Consider the following 10692-nt stretch of genomic DNA (forward strand, 5'->3'; position numbering starts at 1 on the left):
TTTCACTAATAAAAATTTTTTTAAAAAAGTAAATTCACTTGAAATTCTTACGAAAGATTGGTTGAAGTTTAGTTGACATTCCAAGTTTTAACCGCAGTATATATATAATTATATGTAGAGAGACCGCATATATATTTATATATATATATACAGTTGATGATGTCTGCATTGCTTTTGCTATGATGCAGTATTTATGATTCAATTTGAAGTTAAAAAATCAATTGGTGGAACTGGAGTGATAGCGCAGAGAGTAGGGTGATTGCCTTGCATGCAGCCGACCCGGGTTCGATTCCCAGCATCCCATATGGTTCCCTGAGCACCACCAGGAATAATTCCTGAGTGCAGAGCCAGGAGTGACCCCTGTGCATCGTCAAGTGTGACCCAAAAAGCAAAAAAAAATTAATTGGTGCTAAGTTGCAGAAAACCATTATAGCCCAGAATTGCTGAGACTGAACTGAAAATATTTGCACGATCTGTTTCCTGCCTTATCTCCTTCATTCATACACCAAAAATGGAACTTTCCAAAAGCATTATCTCCTTTAAAATTCACATTGATTATCTAAAGTCAGAATTCATGCCCTCCACTTCACACAGTACAAAATGACAGCTGGGTTTGTAACTCAGGCCTTCTCTAGCCTTCTTCCTGGCCTTGGCAATGGGAGTTGTGGAAAGTCAAGCACCATGATCCTCTAAGTCATTTCTCCCTGCTGACAAATGCCTGGAGACAGACAGGCTGCCATACAAAGGTACAGAATAACAGAGCCCTTGTGATTCCTTTTTCCTATGAAATAAAGGGGAAAATGACCATTTTATTTCTTTGGCTTGGGAACGTGGACAATCATGTTCTCAATTTCGCGGTTCATTGCTCGTACATTTATTAGATTAGCGCTGGTTTAGAAACGCACCGTGGAACCTCCCAATAACTTGGCAGTCACTTTCTGATTGCTTTTCAGAATTGCACTGTCTTGTGCTCCCAAGACTCTGACCAAGGTTTAGTGAGTGAAAACCCAATTGCTGCAGGCATCAATTGAATCTAGTCCAGGCTCGGCACGAGTTATTACTTTTCTCCGCCTGTTTATTATTGGGATTTTTTATTGGTGTCATTTCATGTCTCGGGGCTGATGTTTCAGACCTCCTTCCCAGGCTCGAGATGAAAGACTCTGGGGTAGAGGAAGACTTCATCCCTCACCTGCCTGCAGGGGCCCTGAACAGCAGGAAATAGAGCCCCTGGAAGCCCTTTGAGGCCTGGGCTGGAAAAAAAATTAGGGTATGCAGTATTAGTGGAAAGATGCTAGACCCTTCCAGGAAGGATGCTAGGCTCCTCCACCACCCTCTCAGTGCCACAGCTGTTGACTGACTTATACTGACTTGCACTATGGCTAAATGCCTCCAACAGTACATTCCTTCCCCTTTTCATCTGGTTTTAAGATCTGTATCAATTCCTGAGAAACGCCGGGTGTTGATTCTGTTCACCTGATTATATCCAGTCCTGTATCTGATCAGCTCTCACTTCAGAACCCGAGCTGCTGCCATATTCTGTCTCCCTAATGTGGGGAAGGTCCACAGAGTATCGCCATAGTAAGTCCTCAAAGAATGAGAGTTAATACTGTTATTGTTACTGCGTGCAAGAAGGCAGACTGTATTACAAACTAGTCTACAAACAGTAGAGTAAATTGTAGTCCAACCAACTGTTGGCTAATTTTAAGAAGAGTCCAGGTGTTATTCTAAATGCTTTTTGGGGTTTGTTTTCTTGTTTAGGATTGGGTCCTGAACCTAACTGGTGGTGCTCAGGGCTCGCTCCTAGTTCTGTCTTCCAGGATTATTCCTGGCAGAGCTCAGGGAATCAAGCAGGGTGTCAGGGATCAAACAGGGACAACTGCATGTAGGGCAAGCACCTTTACCCTCGTTCTTTCTCTCCAGCCCCTAGTCTAAGTTCTTAATTTACTAATGAATCATTGCAAACGCCCTAGGAAATAAGGACTACTATTGGGTACTCTTAAGATGGAAAAAATGTGGACAGAGAGCTAAAGCACCCTTTTCAGAGTGATCAGAGAGGAGAGTGGTAAAGTCAGTATGCAACAGTCAGACCCCTGAATCATGGTGAGCTGCAGGAAGAGGCAGCAGGAGTGTCCTTCCCCGACAGGCACCCTCGAGGGCTGGGGCTGGATTCCAGCTCCACCTCACTGGTGGGAAGCTGGACAGATATAAGGAAGTGTTTAAAGACTGGATCATGGAGGAATAGAATGATGCTATTTCTTCTAGAAACATTTAGATGGAGGGCCACGATTCCTGGAGGAGCCTGGGTAGAGTGATCCTGGAGACAGGCTCTGCATTTGCAAAGGATTCTCAAATAATCCAGGGGCAAGACACTTCCTTTGCATGCAGCCTGAACCTGTCTCATCCCTCAGCATCACATACGGTCCCTGGAGTCTGGCAGGAGTGATCCTTGAGCATAGAGCCAGCATAAACCCTGAGCACAGATGGATGTTGCCTAAGGGACAACAAGAGGTTAACCTGCCTTCCCTTCCTCCCCGTGGAATGTCTGTTCCTGTCTTATCTCCGCTCCACCTTGTCAATAGAGAAGTCACAAAACAGGATCTCAGTTCCCTCTAATTTTAGTAATGGGCCCACAATCCTGTTCTTAACCTACAGGCAACTTGGGAAGGTCCTGCCACATGAATGAGAAATATGCTTCAGTGGGGTTTATGCCACTGAAATTTTGGAGTTGTTTGTGGCTGCAGTCGACGAAAGCCTATGGATTTTTCCAGGTAGTTTATCTGACTAATTCATGTTATGACAGCAGTTTTGCAATGAAAAGAGCTCATGAACTAGAATTAAAGGACCTGCATTTGAAGGTTAGGTCTGACACCAAATTTATTACTTTGGACACATCACTTGAGGGGCCAGAGAGATAGTACAGCAAGGGAAGACTTACCTTGCACACAGTCAACCTGGGTTTCAATCCCCATCACCCCATGAGGTCCCCCAAGACTCACCAGGAGTGATCCCTGAACTCAGTCATGAGTATGCCTCGAGCACTGCTGGGTGTGACCCCACCAAAACCAAAAACTAAAGTAAAATAATAAAAATATTACAGGGGCTGGAGTGATAGCACAGCAGGTAGGGCGTTTGCTTTGCATGCGGCCGACCCAAGTTCGATTCCCAGCATTCCATATGGTTCCCTGAGCACTGCCAGGAGTAATTCCTGAGTGCCAGAGCCAGGAGTAACCCCTGTGCATTGCTGGGTGTGACCCAAAAACAAAAAAAATTAAAATTAAAATTAAAAAATTACATGAACTTTGACTTTCAGACTTTCTGCTTATAAACTGTATGTAATAAAATGTTAAAAATTTCCTTCTGATCATTAATGTTCTTTTTATCCTGTATCCAACAGTAATAATAATTACTTCCACTCTTTGATCTGCTCTGGAGTTCCTGCTTCCTTTGTCCCCGCCAAGCACATTCCATGAATTTGATCCTCACCAGAATTCCATGAAGTAGGTTTATGATCTCACTCATGTATGCAGCACTAGAGTCTCGCAATATTAAGTAGCAACAGCCAAAAACTGCAGACTTCGTATGTTTGGTGAACGTGTTTAATTTTGCAAGGGTGGTACTCTTAAAATTAGAAAAGAAATGGGGAATAAACCTTAACAGTAAACCTTTAATTTCTAATTTTAATATTTTAAAGATTCATTGTTTTTCATCAGTATATCTAATGGAGTGAATTCTACATGATAAGTGGAGTGAATTCTACATGATACATGTAGGTGAGAATAGGTGAGAATACATGCTTTGTGAATAGGTGAGAATACATGCTTTAGGGTTTCAACAGTGTAAGTGTTGCTTTTGGCCAGAAGATGGCGCCCAAGGCCACTGAGCTCTAAGCGCCCCCTTCCACCTCTCTTAGTTTTCCCAGACCTCCCTTGCACTTTCCCAGGTTCACACCTTACACACCTCGGAGAATTCAAGTTGAAAAAACTGATTCACCTTCACTTGGGTTCCTGCTGTCTAGACATTTAGACCAACCCTGGGACTGCCAACGAAGTTGACCTGGGAGACTTCTCTTGAGAAAGCCCAGAGGTCATCACCCCAGAAATGATTCACCCAGCAACACCCCTGCACCACTGACCCCAGTGCATTGTTACAGAGATACACCGCTGCATTCTGTTACCATTTCATGCAAGAAAAAACATTTCTTGTCACTTAGGCTTTTGAATTGACTGTTAGTGCAGATCTATGGATGAAAGCTGGGGCACTGTTAGAAGAAACACCCCCTTTCCAAACCTGCTCTTGGTCCACTGCATAGGAAGGAGGGTTTACATAGCATTCCCCAAGAGAGCTTGTGCTATTACATTGGATTGAGAAGCACCTGAGATAGCACGAACCCATACCTGAGCCATACCAGATCTTTCTGTGAATCAAACACACACACACACACACACACACACACACACACACACACACACACACACACACACACCAGAAACAAAGGGAAAAAAACAGAGGAAAAGCGTTTCCTTGCTTGCAGATTCAGGCACAAACTTGCGAACATACAGAATTTCAGAACCTACTAGCACATCTAGCCATGGGCTTTGTGCTAGAGTTTAATCTGCACATTCTAGAGACCCTGCTGATTGATTTGTTGATTATATTGACCAATCTATTTTTCCCTTCCTGTAACTTTCTCTTTTCCTTCCTCTCTCCCTCTTTCCTTCTTACTTTTGCTTCCCCAACGCCATGATAGATGTAACAAATATCCAACATGTGTCCATATATATGCATATGTACATATGTGCACCTAACTAGAACACAATAGCTACCTTAAAAATGTAAGTAGCTTGGGATTGGAGTGATAGCACAGCAGGTAGGGCATTTGCCTTGTATGCTGCCAACCCGGGTTCGATTCCCGAGCACCGCCAGGAGTAATTCCTGAGTGCAGAGCCAGGAGTTAGCCCTGTGCAACACCGGGTGTAACCCAAAAAGCTAAAAAAAAAAAAAGTAAGTAACTGTCCATTTTCCGACTATCTGTAATATGTATGCTCTACCCATTAGCCCTGGTAATGAGAAGTTGGTTGCATCCTCAATCTTGGAGTAAACAAGTGCCACAAGTACACACTGAAAAGTGTAATAAGTGGAGTGAATTCTTCATCCCTCTTGTCCTCCAAATGCATTCAAAAGAAGCCAATCCAAAACTTGCACTTTTCTTGGAATGCTTGGGGATCTTGTTTGAAACAAGAATGACAAAATAGGGGCTGGAGCGATAGCACAGTGGGTAGAGCGTTTGCCTTGCACGCGGCCGACCCGGGTTCAATTCCCAGCATCCCATGTGGTCCCCCAGCACTGCCAGGAGTAATTCCTGAGTGCAGAGCCAGGAGTAACCCCTGTGCACTGCTGGGAGTGACCCAAAAAGCAAAAAAAAAAAAACAAACAAACAAACAAACAAAAAGAATGACAAAATATTCATGGGGATGTTTGTTTTCACTCTCCTCTTGTTCATGCTGAGCCTTTTCTGTTCCATGCTCAGCTTCGGTGGAGTGAGGTTGGGCGTATCTCTCAGAAAGCACTGGTCCTGGTAGAACACCTCTGGTTTTCCAGTATCCCATATGGTCCCCTGAGCACTGCCAGGAGTAATTCCTGAGTGCCTGAGCCTCAGTCTACTCCCTCCTGATTCTACTTACCACTAACAGAGGTGAGCCTGTTAAAAAAGAGTTACAAAAATGATTCTTCATCTACATAGATAGGATTTTAGATAAAAACCAAGGGTGTGGGAAGAAGAGGAGCAGTGACAAAGGAGGCAGGAGGAAGAGTGAAGAAAGAAATAAGTAACAGGGCTGGGGAGATGTGTATCCAGGCAGAGTGCTTGCAGCAGTCACACCCCTACCTCCACCCATCCACTTAACCCTGGCCCCACCCCAAGTCCCCCATGCTCCCTGAGGCCCACTGGAAACAACCTCTGAGCAGTGAGCTGAAGTCACCCCTGAGGATTGCCATATGTGGTCCCCAAATTAAGACAACACAACTAACATTAAAGGGGAAAAAAATGAGCAGTCAAGTATTGTGTAAAAAACTAAAGCTCGCCGAGGGGGCGCGCGCACTCTCGGGCTCTCTGGGCGGCTCTGTCTCACCGCCCATGTTCGGTACCCCGGAACCGCTGTGTGTGCCGTTGGTAAAGGGCAGGCGATGGAAGGAAGAAGGCCAAACTGGTTGCTCGATCGGTTTATTTCATTTCCATCTCCAATCTCCTCTGATTCTCCTCCTGCTTCTTTCTCCCCCATCCTACTTCATTCTCTCTCTCTCTCTCTCTCTCTCTCTCTCTCTCTCTCTCTCTCTCTCTCTCTCTCTCTCTCTCTCTTGATCTGTGGATCTGGCCCCCAAGCCACTCTTACAGCCTACTTAAATCTCCACAGCATGAGGGGGTTGGGGCGTACACATAGGTGTGGTCAGCAATAGGGTAAGGTTCCTTTCCCTCAGGGGATGCTTCTCCTAGGACTTAATTCTCTTTCAGCAGGAGGATCCACCCAAGGGCGGAGTCCCATGAATATGTTTCTCTTCTCCTCAGCCAGCAAACATAAGAATTCATAATATTAATCATTTTGTATGGACACAATAAGAGATGCATTAAAGCTTATAGAATTGCTCTCCTGGGGCCATCTCAATCTCAGACTACAGTGCTCAGGCCAGAACAGTCTTTCCTATCCCTAGCAGGGTCCTAGTCTCATCATTACTTTTGGATCATGACAGCATTTGTCTATGATCAAGCTCTTAACTTATAGTTAAGAATTAGGCACTTTGGCCAGGCCCATCTCGATGCCAGGGTAGCACATAACTCACCGCTTGCCCTGGATCCTTCCTGTCCCTTGTCGGGACCTTGCTTTTGGGGTGCTAGGAACTGAGGGCAACTGAGGCTTAAGTGGAGAAAGCAGATGCCCGGGAGGGAATAATATTCAAGGCCAATTAAGTCCCAAGTTATAAAAACATAATATTGTCTTCTTGTGTCTATACAAAAAAGACATAGCTTTAAAGTAAATTATTCAAAAGGCATAAAGAGGAGAGAAAGGCAATGTTATAATATTCAGTGTCCTAGGAAGTTCTGACCTTACCAATTAACAGAGTTTGATTAGAGGAAGAGCAGATAAACTGGTAGAAGTGGTTACAGATAAACAAAGGAATGGGAGTGACTCGGGAGCACTTTGATGGGTGTAACTGATATATCTAAGCTCCTAGTGGCAAGGGGGAAAGGACGAACCAATGATATCCAACAAAGTATTGATGATGTCAGATAGCAATTATAACTGTTGACGATAAAACTCCTCAACGGGTGCAGAAATAAATGGAAGACCTTAGCAAGGCCCAAAGCAGACAGTTCACACTGCCTTGCCTCTGGGCTTTGCCCCTTCTTATATTGTGTTAACACTGTTTCCTCCAACTTCTACTCACAGCCCCCAACTGTGGCTCCTTGGACCTGCCCTGAAACAGGCTCCAGTGGCTTCTACCTGAAACCTGTTTCAGGTTCATGAAATTGAAGGCTAAAATCTCCCCCGTCCCTTTTGGCGCGGCTGCCGCTCGAGCATGATCGAAGAGCCCAAAAGAGCTCCTTTGGACACCAGCAGCCCACTGAAATACTTCCAGAATGCGAACTGAGCGCTTACGCCAAGCTGTGACAGTGGGAGCCAGGTATTTCTCTATTTTTTTTAACCTCTCTCTCAACCCCTTCCTCCTGAGCACAGCACAGCTTCCACCGCTTTTTGAGCACAAAATGGAGACGCCAATCCAGCTCTCTCTATGTTTTTCCATCTTATGAGCACCATAAAAGGGTAAACGTTTTCAGTGATGTAATTTCTGGCTGTACTTTCCCTGGACTTTATATAGAAACCCAAAATTGCGCCGCCACTGCCTCGGTCGCGCGACCTAATGTCATCTAAGCATCAGCAATATAAAATGGTTCCTTTTTAATGGGTCGGACTTTGGGGGAAAATCCTAACAAGAATAGTAAGTCTTTTGTTGAAATATTGAAGGCAATCAAAGTGGTAGCCATCTCTCTAGACTGAACTAAGCCATATCCCCATGCCGGCTGAGGAGAAGAAATATCCTTCTTTCTCGGGAAGAAACGCGGTATGGCGTTAACCATAGTATGATGTTCATTAAGCAGACACGGACCTGGTGGCGTGGGAATGGGATATAAGGAAAAAAAATTATTATGTACATGGAACAGCAGGACACTGGTGGAATCTTGAGCCGGGGCCGATACCAGCGCACTACTTTTGGTTCCAGAAACTGCTTGCAGACATTCTACTAGACTATCAACTAAGCCATAGCCCCATGCCGGCTGATGACGGGAAATAACCATCTTTCTCGGTTTTTTTCCCTTTATCAGGCAGCGTGGCGATTACTAAGCAGGCATGAACTTGGTGGCGCGGGACGAGGGGGGGGGAATAATAAGCTATGTAACAAACAGCAGGACTTAATATCTCTACATTCTCAGCAATGGAAAACTATCAAATGCTTCCTTGGCAGTAGGACTGTCTTTTTCTTTTTGGGGAAAACTCCAGCAACAATAGTGAGTTATGTGTTGAAACATGGAATGTAATCAAGATAAAGCGTAAAGGAAGTGAAACTTATCACTTACAAGGGCGGGGACTGGGGGGGGAGGGGGCAGGAGGTATACTGGGGTGGCTGGTGATGGAATATGGGCACTGGTGAAGGGAAGGGTGTTTGCGTATTGTATAACTGACATAATCCTGAGAACTATGTAACCTTCCACATGGTGATTCATAAAATAAAAAATTTTAAAAAAATCTGTGATGTTGATGAGGATAGGATAATTGTACATTCTCATCTGTTCTGCTGATAACAGGACCAGGAGGTATTCATCCAGAGAGTAATTTCTAAATGTGTGTTTAGAACCACAAATAAAGTAAAGTCTTACTCACAAAAAAATAAAATAAAATAAAATAAAATCTCCCCCGACCCACTCTTTGTAAAACTTTACCAACGTATCTACCTCCCACTCTATCTGATTTTCCCTTTCCTGTCCTTATCACTGCTGACGTCTTACACGTCTGTTTTCTCCACGTCTCTCAGGTCTGCCTGCTGCATGGGAATGTCAGTTCCGGGAGTGTGGGAATTGGATGTGCTTGGAGTGGCATTGCCCTCAGGGGGGTGTGAGTGACTGACGCATGACACAGCAGGGCCTGGCAGGGGTGGGGCACATCTTGGGGAATGAAGCAGGGTGGCAGGGTACCAGCTACTCTTCCAGGTCTGTGGCACACACTAAGCTGTTTATAGCACCACTTCCCCATCTTATATTGAAGAGGCGAATACACTTGCCCAAGGATTGTTTGTGGTTCTTCTGCAACTTTGCAACCAGCCAGTGTTCCTCTGGCTTCAGAACTGCAAATTGCCACTGGGGGGCATGAAACCAGCTGGCTCTCTAGCTCGAGAAAGTTTTCATGGAAGACAACCCAACCACAAGCACTCAGCAGCTTGGGGCTGCAAGGGCAAGGTTGGGTGGTGGGACCGTCATATCTAAAGAGCACCTAAAGCTCTTCCCAGAAAATTGCTCTCTGATCCCAGGGAGCCAATACCAACGCACAGCAAAACTCTGCCATTGGCTCTGTTGGGACGGGCTCCATGAACTGGTCCTGCTTTTTTTGAGCATTCTAGTGGCTGGAGAGTCAACAACTCTCATCATGGCTTCTCTTCTTGCATTCTCCTTTCTGTTCTGTTCTCAATTTGCTGTCTGATCCCAGGTAATTAGTTCATACTCCCGCGTGTGTTTTCCTACAGATAATAGCAGCTCTGGTTGGTGCTGTGATTGCTGTTGTTACAGCTCTTGCTGACTGCCAGACTCCCGTTGTGGGCATCCTAGTGTAAAAAAAAGAAAGTGATGTGCCATCATCTAAATCGATTTATAGACGTTCTGACTCGGTCCTTTCGGCACATGGGAATTTGGTAGAATTGCATGGAAGTAAGTGTGCGTAGCTTGGATATTTTTTCAGTGAATGAAATCTTATGGGCATTGACTCGTCAAAACTTGAGACTTTAAGTTTGTCGCCTTCTCTTCCCTTTGCCAATGCCAACCAGAACTTCCAGAAGATGGGTGCTTTGTCAATGGGATCTCAGAGCCTAGACAGTGCAGAGTAGAACATTTCCTTGACTCACATGGGGCCCAAGTCTTCAAAACATTTTTCGGGGGGGTCACAACCAGCGATGCTCAGGGGTTATTCCTGAGCTCTGTACTCAGGAGTTATTCTTGGTGGTGCTCAGGAGACTATATGGGATGCTGGGAATTAAACCCGAGTCGGCCGCGTGCAAGGCAAACACCCTACCACTGTGCTATCGCTCCAGCCCCCCAAAACATTTGTTTTTCCTTTTGGTCACTAAGATCTGGGTCTGTTTGTTATTGAAGTATCAGCTGCCCTGTCTATCCTGACTCTTAAGACAGTGATTAAGTTTCTCTAAGTTCACCTGAATGAACTGTTGAAAATAAGGACATTTTCCTCCTTGGAGGTGGAATCTGGATCATTTTCCTCAGGAGAAGTGTTTCTTTGTGATGTGGAGAGGTGGGGGAGGCGATCCTGTCATCTGTAACTAGGATATTTTGTTAAGATGCAGAAGAGAGGGACTGAGCAGAGCAAATTTCTTTTGGAAAGAAAATAGTAGCAATATAATTTCCCTTGTTGTTTCAAC

Source organism: Sorex araneus, chromosome 1 (assembly GCF_027595985.1).
Source record: "Sorex araneus isolate mSorAra2 chromosome 1, mSorAra2.pri, whole genome shotgun sequence".
Taxonomy (NCBI): Eukaryota; Metazoa; Chordata; class Mammalia; order Eulipotyphla; family Soricidae; genus Sorex; species Sorex araneus.